The 13,672-nt window shown below is 40.6% G+C and overlaps 1 protein-coding gene across 2 annotated transcripts in view; it reads left to right on the plus strand.

Annotated features, from left to right (window-relative positions):
- The first annotated feature begins 21 nt into the window (after nt 1-21).
- rffl (ring finger and FYVE-like domain containing E3 ubiquitin protein ligase) overlaps nt 22-13,672 on the plus strand; it is an 82,225-nt gene continuing 68,574 nt past the window's right edge. Inside the window, exons 1-2 of one of the 2 annotated variants that reach the window (XM_048557367.2) lie at nt 22-268; nt 4,674-4,715. The gene's annotated coding sequence lies outside the window, so the exon portion shown is untranslated. The remainder of the gene's footprint in view (nt 269-4,673; nt 4,716-13,672) is intronic. The other variant, XM_048557368.2, reaches the window with a different exon arrangement.

The following is a 13,672-nucleotide window of genomic DNA, read 5'->3' on the forward strand; positions in this document are numbered from 1 at the left end:
GTCGCTCTGCCGCCTCGCGTTAGGCAGAAGGCGGTTGGAAGGTGAAGTGAAAGCGTTTGGGGGTGGGAGGTGGAAAGTGGCATTTAACGATCATCACTTTGTTCCCCAACTCCAACACCATTTTCACAGTCCCACTGCTGATCTGTCACTTTTCTTCGCCGCCCTCCTCCTCCGCCAGTTTTGCTCTCTCTCTCTGAAATTAAACGTCTTTGCTGATGAAACAAAGTAAGCAAAAGTTTTCGATCAAGGTACGAGAGAAGCCGAGTCGGTAAGTAGCAAAGGTGCTAGTTGTCTTGTATATCTCTGTGTGTCTCTTGGTGCTTAAAGGAGGTTTAACCATCAACATAGGGAGTGCCTGAAGTGCTCACCACCCCCACCAAAACTTTTTCCATCTACTAGTTTTAATTTGAAAATACTCCAGAAGTTTTCCTTTCCCCCCGTCCTGTTACTTTCTGTATCGAAACTTCAGGGGGAGGATTTCTGGGCTTCATGAAGGTAGTGCCTGAATTCTTCCAACAATCTCTTCCTGTTCCTAGCATTTGAACCTACCGTCAAAGCCATTATACTTTGTTTTAAATGCTCACAGAGCCTTCTTCCCTGAGTAAGAAACTAATACCTGCCACCTGTATCCAGTCTTTATCACTTCTGTTATCCTCCTGACAAGCAATCGAGGTGCCCCTTCCGCCACTTGTTCAATTTCAGTTGAAGATATATAATAAACTTTTTTTTAACTATAGAAGCCCTAGAAGGCACTTGCTTTCAACTGTGTAAAGTAGGTGTGCTTGTTGGCACTTTTAACCATGTATTTAAAGGATTTTGCTTCTATTATTTAGTTCAGATGTGCAAAGCACTTAGCATAAAGTCCAGAGGGATTAAATTTCATTTGGCAGGATGTCAGAATATACTGGTTGCAAACATTTTGTTGAACAGCTTTGTCTGGTGAAAATTGTTGCATTGTATTTCAAAATTCATTTAGTGGCAAAGTCTAGTTTTAACCAATTAAACATCTTGAAATATAGTACCTGATGTTTGCAATTTATTTTGCAAAATACAGGAGTTCTTGGTATGTCACTTGATTTGACCAGTTTTGAATTTCAAGTTTTATGTTGTGTATTTCCTGAAGTTGACCAGTGGCTTCACAATTAGGAATTTGCTTTCAAGATGCAATGTCTACAGATATGATATGATAGCATAACATAGAAAGGAATGTGGTCCGGGTGGGGTGCAGTGGAGGAGAGCACCCTTTTATGTAAAGATGAACTGATTTTAAAATTGAGGTGGAGTCATAAACAAACTTTAAGTTGCTTTATAGTATAGTGTACTTTGAAAAATAACTTTACTCCAATCTTTTGGTGCAAAACTAAAACACATGGATCTTTTTAGGCTGAAGCTGAAAGTACTTTTCTTGGATAGTCTATTTCTCTGAATCTTGAACAGCTGTCTAGCCCAAGCTGATGTAAGTCTCACTTAGCATTCTTTTTCAGGGACTGGCCCTGAACACACTAGGTTTTTTCCTTTGCTCCCCCACCAGGTTCATGAAAGGTGGAGGAGTGGTTGATGGTATTACTAATTTCTCTCAAAACCAGCCAAATTGTCTGTTTAAAAATCTCAATTAACAATGGCAAAGTGTTATATATTTTGATCAGCTCAATGTAAGAACATTTTCAAAACACCCTTATCGATTGTTCTACCTTACTTTCCTATTAGAAATAGCGTATCACCGCTTACCTTTCCTTGACCTTTAGTACAACATCTGTCAAGACACGTTATTGCTTCTTCGTTCCTTCTTTTGGGCAGGGAGAGCCCAGATTTAATTCCTGATTTCTGATTCGTTAATTAGTGGATACTACAGAGATACTGTATTGCATTTCATTCCCAGGCCTTGGAGCTAAGGTTTCCACTCTGATTACTCTTGTGTGACTCCTACTGGAAGTGTATGTTTTCAGGTGGCAGCCAAGGAAGACTTGACTTGGCCCTGGTGCCCTGTATAGTTAAATGTTTTGTTGAGGTTAAATGTCAAAAACCATGCCCAAATAATCATTTGCATAATATGCATCAAAGTATATCAGATGCCAGTAGAACCTTTCTCCGTAAAGCATTTAAACCTTCGAGAGACTAAAGATGAGAGTAAATTTGAATAAAAGGTGACATTGGCAAAGTAGGAAAGGGATAAGATGGAACTGTTCTCCTCCTTCTCCCAACCCCTTCCAACACTTAACACACAAATAGACACACTCATCTCCCCCCTCCCCCACATATAGAATTGGCTTATTTGCATGCAACGTATAGTAATGTTTACTAATCAGTTCAGAATTATTGCATGCTACTCTTTAAACAGCCTTTTTTATTGCTGATGCAGTGCAATTTCTAGAGACACACGTTGCATTTGATTGTTTTACAGTACATTCAAGTAAATTTCAAGATTTAGCTGGCTTTTAGTTGCAGATGTTCAGGCATCTCTTCAGATTTCTAAGCCTCCTCCCGGTGCATCTTCTGCTCCCATCCCCCATTTTCCCCCCCCCCCCCGACTTATCTGTAATTATTTTCGGCCATTCCTTTAGCAACGTAGAGTCTATTCTCTGGAATTCCCTTTATGATCCTTTTTATAATTCACTTTTATGGCCAAGGTTTTGATTACCCCATCTAATATTTCCTATTTTCAGGCAACAATTACTTAGGGCCTGTGAAGCATCTTTGGCTTATTTTTGGGTCAAAGACACCATTTTATTTGAGGTTTCTTGCTGGCATATTTCCTGTTTCAGGTTCTATTGTCATCCTTTTTGGTCACTATTACCTCAACATGGAAACAACCTACAGAAACATTACAAAGGGGAATTTCCAATGTAAGCAGTTCCTGAAAGTCTTAGAGTCATACAGTACGGAAACAGATTCATTGGTTCAACCAGTCCGTGCTGAATGTAATCACAATCTAAACTAGTCCTACTTGCCTGCTCCTGGCCCATATACCTCCAAACCTTTGCGATTCATGTACTTATCCAAATGTTGTTTTTTAATGTTGCAACTGTGCCCACATCCACCACTTCCTCAGGACGTTCATTCTACATGTGAACCACCCTCTTCATTTAACATAGTTATTCCCATATAGGCTTTTAAAGAAAAATAAGCCCATATAGAATGCACAATAAAAATTATTAAATTGTCCATTGAGCTTGCTTTTGTTCTTAATGGCATACTATTTAAAAAAAAGTTGTATCATACTTTATTCCCTGAAACAAACCAAATATTTGAATTACTCAGTAGGTCTTTTGGCATCTATGGGGAAACCGTTAACATTTTTGGGCAGCACAGTGGCTCACTGGAGCTGAGGCAGCAATGTTAACCAGTGACCCGGGTTCAATTCCACCCTCAGGTGACTGTCTGTGCGGAGTTTGCACGTTCTCCCTGTGTCCGCATGGGCTTCCTCCAGGTGCACCGATTCGTCCCACAGTCCAAAGATGTGCAGGCTAAGTGGATTGGCCATGCTAAATTGCCCGTAGTGTTCATGGATATGTAGATTAGGTGGTTTATAGGGGGATGGGTCAGGGTGGGATGCTGTGAGGGTCAGTGTGGACTTGTTGGGCTGAAGGGCCTGTTTCCACACTGCCGGGATTCTATGATTGTGCTATTGAAATAATTTCAGGTTGATGACCTTTCTTGAGAACATCTGTTAATCCAAAATGTTATTTTAATATTTCCAATGTCCATCTGTGATAGGGTTAGGGTTATTGTATTTTGCTTTTATTTCTCTGAAACAAGTTTTTCCCAGCAATATCTGAACAACACAGCCTTTGGTTGTTTAGTTGCAAGTAATATTAGTACCACAAAGTGTAGGAAATAATTGTCTCCAGCCAGAGAGAATCTAAACATCTCATTTTGATATCAATGGCCTGAAAATTGCTGAAACCCCCACCATCATCGTTCTGGTGGTTTACAGCTCTCAGAAACTGAACTGGACTAGCTGTAGAGTTATTGTGGCTTCAAGAGCAAAGTCAGAGGCTAGGAACTTGCCAGCATGTAACACTCTTCCTGATCCTCAGTGCTTGCTCACCATCTACAAGTCAAGGGTATGATGAAATACTCTTCTTTTGCCTGGATGAGTGCCTCTCAATAATAGTTAAGAAGTTTGATACTGCAGTGAAAAGCAGTTGGCTTGGTTGGCACCCCTTCCACTAGCTTCAACATTTACTCCCTCCAGTACTGGTACACTGACAACAATGGGTGTCATCCACTTGCATTGAAGTACTGTAATTTGCCAATGCTGTTTTGACAGCACCTGCTAATTCCACAATGTATGTCACTGAGAAGAGCAAGGGCAGCTGGCGCACAGGAATACCGTCACCTGCAAATTCCTGTTCAGTCTTGTATCGCTGCTTGTTCTCTGTTATGGGATCAAAATCCTGGAAGCCTTTAATGTGCTGTGGTGTACATAGACTACTGAGTTCAAGAAGGCAGCTCACCACTACCTCCTTGAGACCAATGGGGAATGGCCAAAAATGCTGGTTTGCCAGCAATGCTCACTTCTATGGGTATTTTGTTTTTAAAGAATTGAGACATCATTTGTAAGAGTGATTATTATTTTAGGATTATAATCTTATTTGCAACAGCTATTAGAAATAGCAGTCATATTATCATCTTTTCCCATTAAATGGTAATATTATGGTGTGTAATTACAGATCACTATCCCAAAGGTGAGGTGAAGACTGCTGTCAGTTCAGGTGAGTATGTACAGCTCAGTCTGAGCCTCACAGAAATAGACATTGTTCATTCAAACTGGATAATTAAGGGTCCATTGCAGCCTTCATTGAGTGAATTGATATGTGTGGGGTGTAGACTTACGTAATCTGTACTCTCAGCAGAACTGCTGGTCTCAGTACCTGAGATTTTTGGAGAAATGGACAATGTTGGGAAGGCAGTAATCATGATTCAATCAGTACTTTTTATTCATTCTTGCATGATATGTGGGCAATGCTGGCAAGGCATACACTTATTTCCTATCCTGAACTGCCCTTGATCTGATTGGTTGCCTTAGACAAAGTTAGGTGTGAAACACATGTAGACTAGACTGGCTAAGGATGGCAGATTGTCTTCCCTAAAGGGCATTAGTGAATTTGATGAGTTTTTATGATGGTCACTGTTGGACAAGCCTCTAATTCTGAACTTTATTGAGTTCAAATTCCACCATGTTCCCAGTGTATTTGCCTGACGACCTGGATTAATTGTCTAGTGACAAAATCACAATGCCATCACATCCTGAAAAAATTGAAATTAAGTGAAATATAGTTTGAAGTTAATGTGGCTGATTGAATGAGGGCAGAACTATTGTTGCTGTTTTACTGAGTAATATTGATTTATTTTGTGCTGCACAGATTGTTCTTTTAGCATTACTTTGTAAAAAGCTTTGCAGAGAGCATATGCATGTTGGAATTTTTCACTGTTCCATCAGACTGATTTAATTACACATGCTATTCATTCCTGTATATGTTGCTCTTAAACTGGTGAACTAATTGTAATGTTGGACAATGCAGTAAGTTTATGAAGCCTTAAATTTGCTGTTAAAATGCTTAATTTTGCATTAACCGGTCACAATGGACACTAGTCTTGTTCTAGCAAGATATCAGCAGTAAGAAATCCCATTGTGGTTCATTTTGAGCTTTGTTATATTGATTTCACTTATGTTAATTTTTGAATGGTCATTTTTAATAGAAACTTTTGAAAGATTTAATTCTGAACATCCTAAAGTGCTTCACCAACAATGATTCTTTTTAGTTTAATCACTTGACATGTCATAGATGAATATAACATTGAATGTGCATAAAATGAGAAGAATGGCTAGTTAATCTGTTTTGAAGGCATTAGTTAAGAAATTAAAGTTGGTATTATATAAGGAGAACTCCCCAGTTCTTAGTCCTATGGGATATTTCACATTCACCTGAATAGGAAGATGGAGCCTTGGTTTATATTTGAACAATGGTACCTTTTGACAATGAAGCACACCATCCAATAGACTAGCTGTTCATTCGACAACACCTTTCGAGCCCATGATCACCACGATATAGAAGGACAAGGGCAGTAGAAACATGGGAACAGCACTTGTAAGTTCCCCTCGAAGTTGCCCACCATCCCGACTTGGAAATATATCACCGTTCCTTCGTTGTCACTGACTCAAAATTCTGGAACTCCCTCCCGAACAGCATTTTGGATCTACCTACACCAGTGGATTGTAGAAGTTAAAAGAAGACAGCTCACTGCCACCTTGTCAACTAGGGATGCATAAAAAAAGGGTGGCACAGTCATCAAAGTCCTTTATCCATGAATAAATAGGGAAGAAAAAAACTGAATTGAGATGTTTATGTCATGGAGCCTCCTTGAAGCAGCAACTTTCTAACTCCAAATTAAGAGTGCTGGTGAATGACCCACAACCCTTTCATATAGGTTTTGACTAATGCCTTTTGACGTTGCTGCCCAGACATATTATTCTCTTTGGAGATTAGAATCCAATCAGTCCTTTAGGTGTTAAGAAGGTTACAGATTCAAGACCTGAGCATGTAATCTAGATTGATACATCAGTGCAGTGCTGAAGGAGTGCTGCGCAGTTTCAGTTGATAGCTATTGAATGAAGAGACATCTGTTCTCAAGTGGCCGTAGAAGTTTTAATTACACTTTTGGAAGAAAAGTTCATGGTCTTTCTCAGTACCTTAGCTAACATTATACTTGACTTTATATCATGGAAGCAGATTTAATCACTTAACTTGGAGTTGATGTGACTGCTTATAAATTTAGCTTCTATATTTGCCTACCTTGAAACAATGCTCCAAAGTAAAATCCTGTATTGTGAATTTGGTAAGCTGGTGCCTGTGTTCTCCAGTACTCCACACCACTGAATATTATTGACCACTACACTGATATTAATTAATAGATGTTGGATTTCTATTCCCTAAGCCAAATAATTTATAATTCACTGTATTAATGTTAATTTCTCTATGCTTACATGGGATGTGGCAGAATTTATTGCCCTTGAACTAATTGGTTTGTTAGGCTATTCCAGAGGGTAGTTAAAGATCAACTATATTGCTTTGTGTCTGGAGTCAAATAAAGGTCGGACCAGGAAAGGTTGGCAGATTTCCTTTCCTTAAGGACTTTAGAGAACCAGATGGTAGTTTCACTGAAGATGACCGAGAAACTAGCTTTCAACTCCAGATTTATTTATTTAACATAAGTTCCATCAGCTGCTCTGTAGGCTACTCTAAACTTTTTCTATGTTAAACTTCAGCAAGGTTCAAAACTTGGCTTTTGATAGGAGTTTGTTGCGGTAGGAAGTGTAGTGATAACATTGCTGAGCTAGTGGTCCACAGCTCCTAATTAATATTCTGTGAATGTGGGTTTAAATCTCACCATGGCAGGTGGTGAAATTCAAACTAAGTAAAAATCTGGATTTTAGAACCCAGCCTAATGGCGACCATGTTTATTGTCACAGCCATCTGTTTTACTAATATTTGTACCCAGATTGGCCTACATGTGACTCCAGGCCCGCTGTCATTGACTCTTAACTGCTGTCTGGGCAGTTAGGAATGGGCAATAATTGCTGGCTTAACCAGTGACAACCACATCCCATGAACAAATTTAAAAAGTGTACAATCCATATCATTGTTACACCATAATCTCAGTTACTTTGAGACTTTTAAATGTGATGATTGAGTTCTGCAGGTTTTTAAAAAAAACCTTCTGTCAAAGCTATCAGGACAGACACAGGAGCATGTCTGTTTTCTCAGCAATTCTCGAGTTGTACAACCAAGTGTCTACTTGAGTAAGTATGCTGCCTCATATCTGCCAAATACTGCTCTAATCAAACACATACAGGTCACTTTGAAATGAACATGATTATATACAGCAATCTAAGAAAGTTCATAGTCAATGATGCATGTTAGCAGTCAGCTGCCTAGTGTTGTCCATATTCAAAATGTTGCTGGTTGACTTTTCTGAAACAACATGTTCCTCCTTTTGGCAAACTGTTGTCTTCAAAACAAATGTTTAATCTTTGCAGTCTTTGCTCATTGTTGTGTTTCCAGTTGAATGTTACATTCCATAATTCTTGTCTTAAGGTTATCCTTGAACTGTTTCCATTCCTTCCACTGTCTTAGTTACTTTGTAAATGTTCAACGTGGAAAAGGCCATTTTTCTTAACAATAAATTTCAAACATCAACACATAGTGTCAGGCAAATCATGCTAAGGATCTTTATCAAATAAACAGTTATCTTTAGATGTTCCTATTATGTAGATGTATTGCAACTTGGCTACTGTACTTTTTCAGAGAAATAAGACATTGCTTCAGGTTCTGACCATGCTACCTACCTTATGGTTGCTGTTCAATTCTGAAAATACTAAAATGAATTGATTTTTCAAGTAAATAGTTTAATTTTTAGCTGCATTGTTGGGAGGTTGAATGGCACATTTTAAGTTGTATTGTAAGTATCATACTGACTTTGGTCAGTGCCTTCAATAATCTTCATGACTACAATTACATGTACTTTATCAATTGTAAGAGTCTGACTTCTCTCTTTGAAATACTGTGTGTACTTCCCCTTCTGAATTTCAAGGGGAAGTTCTTTTCCCCCAACTTGAAATATCTTATTTTAGATGTGCCTGTCAATGATGTGATGTCTTTGATTATTTTAATAGCCTACACCAATATTGCACAAATGCTGCTTTTAAAAGAATTCCAAGGGGAACAAAGGAATTAAGTAATGACACCATGCTGCATCTAAGCTTCTTCTATAAAGTTACAGATATGTGTGGAACAATGTGATAATTTTAATGTAAGCCTCACTGCAATGAAGTTTTGAGTGTGGAATTGCTGAGGTTTTTGTTGTAATTTCTTCCAGAAACTAATTAGAGTTCAAACGTTGGTAAACCTGTGTGAAAATTATTACCTGTAATTTGACTAATAGGCAATTGTTTGCCTCTTCAGATATGGCTATGTTCTTGAGTTTCGATTATATCCAGCTCTAAACATATTTTAATGTTAACAATTCTACAATGAAGTAGATAATGAACACTGACAGATTATTGTTCTTACAGTAGGTGGAATATTTCTTTTGCAGAAAATCCTTCAGCGTTTCTGAGCAAATTTCAGAAAGATGAAGCTTGCCGCAATAGTAAACATGAATCTCAGGAAAAAAATTCTAAAGTGATAAATTGATCACTTGGATGAGTAATCAGTAAAAATGATCATTAATAGTGGCAGGCAACAGAGCTAACTAATAGTCCTTTCTTTACCTTTTCACTTAAGAAGCTAGAGATAGTGCTGAGAATTTTTTCTAAGCTCTGATTACCAGGAAATGGTTGGAGATTGAGACCAAGCTAAAGAAGGTCAGCTAATGCTGACCTTGGTTTTCTGGTGGTAGGGCACACTTCACGCTGGCCTTTGTTGATGTCACATGAAATTTGACATTTGGGATCGGATTATCTTTCAGCTGCGTTTTTCACCTCTCTCTGATTGCTTTATAGATATGTTTTTGCAGAGAGTTGGAGGGGTATAGAAGCATGTGTGTACAGCTCAATCCCACCTTAGAAGGTCAGATTGTAATTTGTTGCTCAAGCCTACTGTTGCAGTATTCATCCCCTTGCTTAAGGGGCAGTGGACTAGTTTAAAAGAGGTACAACTGAAACTTATTAGATAGATTCATGTCATGCAAGTAGTGTACATAAGGACTGATTCAGCAGTATACTCTGGGATTTAAAAGAGAGAACCTTACTGTCGCATGTACGATTCCAACAGGTATTAATAGGGTACAGACTGAGATAAAGAGGGAGGTGAAGTCTAGTGTTGTAGAGCAGAGAGTATGAGCATGAACAGAAGATAGGTCTGTGAGGCATAGTTTGAAACAAGATTGATAGTTTTAAAATTGACAAGCTAAGTCCATCATTCAATGAAGTTTGAAGAAATTGGTGTTAATGACTATAGATCTTAGAATGAGTGAAGACTGGGGAGTGGAGATTGTAGTGGAGTTGATCACAGGTGCTGGGGGGGGGAAACCTTGAAGTGATGAGGACATGGAAGGGTTTCACCAGTAGAATGGCTAAGACAAGGTGACAAGAAATTTTCAACAAAAAAAGAATGTATTGGGCAGGATGATGAGCGGGATGTCAAATGAAAGTTTCCTAACTTGGCTTGAAATTGACTTTTGTGCAGATGCTGATGGAAACTGAGTAGGCTGATCTTAGTCTTTTCAATGTTTATGTGAGCAAATGTTTTCTCACCCAAATATTGAAAAAGATATGAAATTGAAAAGTGCAGGCAATGGATTACTGGATGAAATAGAAGTATGGGTGTCCTCAGTGCCTGTGCAAAATTCTGACTGTACTACTTGATGATGTAACCAAGGTACAGTACTTATATGTTTAATATACACAGGAAAATCCCAGCAAAGGAAGGATCCTAAGCTGCAAGTGTAGTAATTGTGGCATATCAAAGACTGAACAAAGTGACTATGATGTTCTGGAGGTAAACTTGAGAGAATTTCAGAAAATGCACCACTTAAGGCTATAGAATAAAAAGTTTGACTATAGAGTCTGAACTGTAACAAAGCTGGCTATTCAATTAGTGATAATGGGAACTGCAGATGCTGGAGAATCCAAGACAATAAAATAATAAAATGAGGCTGGATGAACACAGCAGGCCCAGCAGCATCTCAGGAGCACAAAAGCTGACGTTTCGGGCCTAGACCCTTCATCAGAGAGGGGGATGGGGTGAGGGTTCTGGAATAAATAGGGAGAGGGGGAGGCGGACCGAAGATGGAGAGAAAAGAAGATAGGTGGAGAGGAGAGTATAGGTAGGGAGGGGATAGGTCAGTCCAGGGAAGACAGACAGGTCAAGGAGGTGGGATGAGGTTAGTGGGTAGGAGATGGAAGTGCGGCTTGGGGTGGGAGGAAGGGATGGGTGAGAGGAAGAACAGGTTAGGGAGGCAGAGACAGGTTGGACTGGTTTTGGGATGCAGTGGGTGGAGGGCAAGAGCTGGGCTGGTTTTGGGATGCAGTTGGGGAAGGGGAGATTTTGAAGGTGGTGAAGTCCACATTGATACCATTGGGCTGCAGGGTTCCCAAGCAGAATATGAGTTGCTGTTCCTGCAACCTTCGGGTGGCATCATTGTGGCACTGCAGGAGGCCCATGATGGACATGTCATCTAAAGAATGGGAGGGGGAGTGGAAATGGTTTGCAACTGGGAGGTGCAGTTGTTTGTTGCGAACTGAGTGGAGGTGTTCTGCAAAGCGGTCTCCAAGCCTCCGCTTGATTTCCCCAATGTAGAGGAAGCCACACCGGGTACAGTGGATGCAGTATACCACATTGGCAGATGTGCAGGTGAACCTCTGCTTAATGTGGAATGTGATCTTGGGGCCTGGGATAGGGGTGAGGGAGGAGGTGTGGGGGCAAGTGTAGCATTTCCTGCGGTTGCAGGGGAAGGTGCCGGGTGTGGTGGGGTTGGAGGGCAGTGTGGAGCGAACAAGGGAGTCACGGAGAGAGTGGTCTCTCCGGAAAGCAGACAGGGGTGGGGATGGAAAAATGTCTTGGGTGGTGGGGTCGGATTGTAAATGGCGGAAGTGTCGGAGGATGATGCGTTGTATCCGGAGGTTGGTGGGGTGGTGTGTGAGAACGAGGGGGATCCTCTTTGGGCGGTTGTGGCGGCGGCGGGGTGTGAGGGATGTGTTGCGGGAAATGCGGGAGATGCGGTCAAGGGCGTTCTCGACCACTGTGGGGGGAAAGTGGCGGTCCTTGAAAAACTTGGACGTCTGGGATGTGTGGGAGTGGAATGCCTCATCATGGGAGCAGATGCGGCGGAGGAATTGGGAATAGGGGATGGAATTTTTGCAGGAGGGTGGGTGGGAGGAGGTGTATTCTAGGTAGCTGTGAGAGTCGGTGGGCTTGAAATGGACATCAGTTACAAGCTGGTTGCCTGAGATGGAGACTGAGAGATCCAGGAAGGTGAGGGATGTGCTGGAGATGGCCCAGGTGAACTGAAGGTTGGGGTGGAAGGTGTTGGTGAAGTGGATGAACTGTTCGAGCTCCTCTGGGGAGCAAGAGGCGGCGCTGATACGGTCATCAATGTAACGGAGGAAGAGGTGGGGTTTGGGGCCTGTGTAGGTGCGGAAGAGGGACTGTTCCACATAACCTACAATGAGGCAGGCATAGCTGGGGCCCATGCGGGTGCCCAATTAGCTATTCAATTAGTTCTGTTTACACAATTCCACTTTTCCCATTTTTATCTTCCTTATTCACCATATTTATTCAATACTTAGATAAATAATTTTGCAGTCTGAGCCCTTGAGTGTGTTCTCATAACCCTCTGTGGAAAATATTCTGTCATGTTTTGCTCTGTGATAATTCTCTGTCTTGTGTTCCCTGGTTGCTGATATACTAATCATTGTAAAACCAAGCTGTACTGTTTGAGTCTCATTAATCTCCTTAGTGTTTTAGTGAGACAGGGTTTTTTTTAAACTTCCTCCTGTAATCTGTCACTCTTCTATTAACTGTAGTGTGTCAGAATTGGACCTTTCCGTTTCTGGTATTCGTCTTGTAACTTTTCTCCATTTAGCTCTGTCAACCTTTTGAGTATTGTCGGTATAAGTATTGAGGCCTGGGTCATTCTTCCTCGTGCTTGCCAGATGCATACCAATAGTTGTATTTTCGCTTTCAATTTCTTCTAACTATAGAGCCATAATAGTAACTGCCTCTCAATATCTTTCATGCTGGTTTTTTTCCCTCCTGTCACTTCATCTAAATGTTACTCTTTGATAACAATTGCACTAAGCTGAACAACATTAAGGTTTGGCTTATGGTTACAAAACTTTAATTGCATTGTTCAGCTCATGCCAGTAGTGTGATGACTGTCTACTCAGACTCGTTTAACTTGGAAAAGTTTCAGCAATCTGTTTGACCACGAGCTGAGCTTTTAATCATGTAAGAGCCCATGACCAAGGCTTGAGTCAGATCCTCAGGCATTGTTTGTTTCTTTTCACGATGGCCCTTCCACATTAAACTTCTTATCTGTTCCATCTTTGCTTCAGGGATTGATTATGCAAACCTCCGTTGTTCAGATTACATCTAATCCAGAAATTCATGATAACAGTTTTCTGCATGAAGTTTCTATTTAAATAGAACCCCTCAGCCTCCAATGTTCCAGGAGAAGTAGCGCCAGTCTATTCAGCCTCTGCCTAAAGCATAAACTGTCCAACCCTGGCGACATCCTTGTAAATCTTCTTTGAACCCTTTCAAGTGTCACAACATCCTTCCTATCTTAGGGAGACCAGAATTGAACACAGTATTCCAGAAGTGACCTAACCAATGTACTGTACAGCTGCAACATGACCTCCCAACTCCTACACTCAATGCACTGACTAATAAAGACAATCATACCGAAGGCCTTTGCCCCTATCCTATTGACCTGCGACTCCACTTTCAAGGAACTATGAACCTGCACTCCAAGGTCTGTTTGTTCATCAACATTCCCCAGACCTTACCGTTAAGTGTATTAGTCCTGCCTTGATTTGATTTTCCAAAACGCCTCTGCCACTCTGCAGCCCATTGACCCATCCGATCAAGATCCCGTTTTACTCTTAGGAAACTTTTTTGCTGTCCACTACACCACCTATTTTGGTGTCATCTGCAAACTTACTAGC

Source organism: Stegostoma tigrinum, chromosome 27 (genome assembly GCF_030684315.1).
Source record: "Stegostoma tigrinum isolate sSteTig4 chromosome 27, sSteTig4.hap1, whole genome shotgun sequence".
In the NCBI taxonomy this organism is placed as follows: domain Eukaryota; kingdom Metazoa; phylum Chordata; class Chondrichthyes; order Orectolobiformes; family Stegostomatidae; genus Stegostoma; species Stegostoma tigrinum.